Source organism: Azolla caroliniana, unplaced genomic scaffold (assembly GCF_043228905.1).
Source record: "Azolla caroliniana isolate FFs.n. ecotype wild unplaced genomic scaffold, voAzoCaro1.0.p SCAF_4, whole genome shotgun sequence".
In the NCBI taxonomy this organism is placed as follows: Eukaryota; Viridiplantae; Streptophyta; class Polypodiopsida; order Salviniales; family Salviniaceae; genus Azolla; species Azolla caroliniana.
This window is the reverse complement of record NW_028230439.1, coordinates 7,243,424-7,248,185: the sequence shown is the minus strand read 5'-3', so window position 1 is coordinate 7,248,185 and position 4,762 is coordinate 7,243,424.

Sequence of the window (4,762 nt, the reverse complement as noted above, 5' to 3'; positions counted from 1 at the left end):
TACTAAGGCCTTCACAAAAACTAGTAAAACTTTTAGCAATCTCTTCTTGGACTTGAACTAGAATAGATACAAGCACAAACTCTACTTTCATATTCATCAAAGATGAAACAAGTTCAATGAGAGTGTACCTTCTTCGGCACCTAAAGATTGCAAACTGTGCGTTAAGAACATGAAATGTGTATATTTAAATAGATTACTATACTGTCTAGAATATAGTCGTTGGGATGTCATGAAATACAACTCTTGTCAATCCGAAATCACATATTTTAACCTTGCAATCAACATTTGCAAGCAACCTTATAAAAGACTATATGTATGTCCATGTACGAATGTACATATGTGGATGCATATATGCATATGTCATATATGTATGTATGTGTATGCATATATGCATAGTATGTATGTATGTATGTGTGTATGTGTATCGATACATGCATGTATGTGTATGCATATATCCATATGACAATGTACATGATTCAATGTGTGGGATGTGTGATTGTAATATGTGCATAATATTTATGTACATATATATCTAATGTATGTATATGTAGTAATGTATAAATGAATATAGGTATGTCCATGTATGAATGTACATATGTGTATGCATATGTAATGTATGTATGTATATGCATATATGCATATGTCAATGTACATGATTCAATGTATATGAATGTGTGATTGTAATATATGCATATGCAATGTATGTATGTTCATGCATGAATGTACATATGTGTATATATGTAATATGTCATGTATGTATGTGTAACAGTGGTTGCATATATGCGTACATGAGTGTGTGGATGTTTATTCGTAATATTTATGTATGTGTATGTATATATGTATTTATTGTAGTTGGTGATGATATATATGTACATATGTAATGTATGTATGCATGTGTATGTAATGTATTTATGTGTATGGATGTCTGTTTGTAAAACTTATAACATTGCACACATATGTACGTATATATATGGTGATATGTGGAACATGTATGTACATATGTAATGTATGTATGTGTATGCATATATGTATATGTCAATATACATCATTCAATGAGTATGAATGTGTTTGTAATATATGCATAATATGTATGTATATATCCAATGTATGTATGTGTATGTATATGTGTGTGTGTGTATATGTGTGTGTGTGTATGTGGTCATATGTATGAATGTATGTATGTGTATATATGTAATGTATTTATGTATGTATATTTTTGGGATATTTTCATGTTTAGTATGTATATGGCTCGTATATGGATGTATGTTTGTAATATGTACGTAATATGCATGTATATATTCAATGTATGTGTAAGTATACATATATCTATTGTGTGTGTGTCTGTAACTATTGTGGTTTGTATGGTCCAATAGAATCTATATATATGGTGATATGTGGAATATGTATGTACATATGTACATTGTAATATATCTATGTATGTATCTATATATGTAATTTATGTATGTGTAAATTTGTATATTGTGTAATACGTATGGATTATATGCTATGTAATATCTAATTTATTTATGTGTGTGTGCACGTGTATATACATAATATACATATATGTAATATATGTAACTTGTTTGTAAATTGTAAATATGAAAATTTGTATACATATAATATATATGTAATCTTAGGTATTAATATTTAGGTGTATGTGTACATATATAATATATAATATGTAATTTAATTTTTTGTGTTTTGTATGTATATATGCATTTGTGTATGTATATATGTAATATGTAATTTTATTGCATGTATTATGTATATATGTATGTCAATACACACATATATACATAATACATATATATGTTTTTTACTTTCGATGAATGGGTAAATACCCCATTTTTGTTGTAAACCAATTGTCTCATGGGCCAATTTTGGTCTTAGAAGACATTAATATATATATATTTCTTTCTTTCATGGCTGATTCTAATATGTATGTAGTATGTAATGCATGTGTGTATGTGCATGACATATGGTAATATATATTTGTACATATATTTATGTTTAGTCAATATCTATGTATAAATGGGTGTAATGTATGTATATACATATTCATGGATGTAATGTTTGAATGTAGGGTATATATGCATGTATGTGGTATGCATATGTGATGTGTGTTATGTTTGTGTGTGTATGTATGTACATATTGTATTGTATTGTATGTATGGAATGTGTGTATATGTGTATATACATATATAATATGTAATTTATTTTATTCTGTTTGGTTTGTATATTTGCATTTCTATAAAATTGTGTGTATAATAATATATGTGTGTAATATGTAATATATAAAATATGTTTGCAAATTGTAAAAATGTGTATACATACATACATATATATCTATATATATCCGAGTGCTGCGATTAGTGAGTGGGGGTGGGATGATTAATGGTGCAATTAGGAGTGGATGATTGACGACGTAATTAGGGATGGGCGGGGAGTGACTAGGGGAGAATTCATGGAGTATGCAAGGGGTTAATCAACGGATGAACTTAATCAAAAAAACAATTTTTAGTAGATTTGAGGGGAGCTACAGAGAATGGTTTAATGGAGGGAAAAAGAAAAGAGAGCAGCAAAAGGGTAGTAAATTGGTGGGATAGCTACCCTGAGGTCAGATCCAACCAAAATGCAGAATTTGGGGACAGATTTCCTCCCAATTTTCTTTCTTGAGCTTGTGTTTGAGATTTCTCTTCGATGAGATCTACATCTGAGATATCCCTATGGTGAATTTCGCAAAGGCCATGGTGTGGGCATTCAAAGGAAGGGGAAGAGAAGGGGGGGGGGGGGGGGGGGGCATTACATGCAGATGGAGATGGAGATGGAGATGGGAAGGGACAATTTTTAGCCAAAACGAGGGGGCGGTATTTAGGAGCGGGGGGGGGGGGGGGGGGGGGGGGGGCAAATGTATGTATTATGTATATATTATGTCAATATATATGGCCGATTCTAATATGTATGTAGTATGTAATGCATGTATGTGTGTATGTACATATTTACATATGGTCATATATATTTGTACATATATTTATGTTTAGTCAGTATGCATGTATAAATGGGTGTAATGTATGTATATACATATTCATGGATGTAATATTTGAATGTAGGTATATATGGATGCATGCATGTGTATGTATTTATGTATGTATATATGCTACTCCAAATTTGAGTACTGTTTGCATAATACATTCTTTACTATCTCATTGAAATATCTAATATTCCACAGGCTTATGTAATTTTTTTTTCCAGCATAATTGATAATACCCTTATGTAAATGTATTTTCAAATTCTTATTAATACCCTTATATATATATATTCTGTATCTCACTGATTAATTTAAACCCCTTTTGATGAACTCACGTGTTATCATACAAGTTTTGACAATGAAGCCCCCAGGCTCCAATCATAGTGATGCGCCATGTACTCATTGTATCCGTACCGTTTTACGGGGATCTTTTGGTGGGTTGACCGACGCAATTTTTCGGCAGCTGGTTTGAGGCCCTTCTTGGCCGGTTCGGACTTCATTTTTGAAGTTCCGCCTTCATACTTCCCGGAGTCAGATTTGCTCCAATCTTACCCTTAACTACCGGTGTCATATCCCAACATCTTCTTCTTCCCGTTCTCTTTGCATATGAACCGTCTCCTCGGTTCCTTGCACGGGGATAGCACGACAAAGTCTCCAGTACTCGCTAGTTCATCATCCGACTAGTCATTCCGAATCAGTCCATCGTTTGGCCCGCTGAACCCAAACTATTGAGAATCGATTCGTAAACCCACAAGATCAAACGATACTGAAAATACACAACACAACCACACTCCGACATAGTACATAGATATTTATGTGGAAACCCTAAAACAGGAGAAAACCACGGGAGAGGAAAAACTTCACTATACAGTGGATGTCAAGGACAGTGATTACAACACTCTGATTATGAGTGTATCAACCACATAGGGTTCTTCACATTTGTTGTTACACACACAACTATGGCGCCGCTCTCTCTCTCTCTTTTATGCACACCTCACGCTTATACGTCTGTTTGTTGTAGATGTATATCAACTGATACATTGTATGGGCTATTTACAATTGTAGCCACTACTACATATCATTGATTATTATGATTACTATAATAACAATAATAATAATAATAATAATAATAATAATCTGTTCAAACAATCGACTCTCTGTGTCGACTCTTCGACTGTCGGCTATCAGTTGTCGGTTACTTCCGAATAGTCGGTTCCTCCCATTGGCGGGACATATTCCCAACAAACTCCCCCTTCACTCTTGTGCGAGGGAGTCTGTCAATCCTGTCTTCTGTCGACAAACTTTAAGTCTGTCCATAGGTAGGTTCTTCGTGAGCATGTCGAATCCATTGTTATCCGTGTGGATCTTCACAAGTGTGAACTCTCCTTCTTCGACCCTCTCCCGCAACCAGTGATGCCTTTTTTGTATGTGCTTGCTCCGGGAGTGATATGCAGCATTCTTGGCAAGATGTCCGACACTCTGGCCGTCACAGTGAAGCAAGAACTCCCTCTACTTCACTGTAAGCCCGTTCAACTTTGGGATCTTCGGCATTGTGTATTCGATCCGAATACCTTGGCACTTGCAGTATTCTTTGAATTTCCCTCTATACTCACCACCGTTGTCGGTTCGAACAACCTTCAACTTTCGACCCGAGTCTCGTTCAGCTCTAGCCTGAAACTCCTTGAAAACCGACAGTACTTGCTCCTTTGACATCAGTACGAAGACCCATGTCTT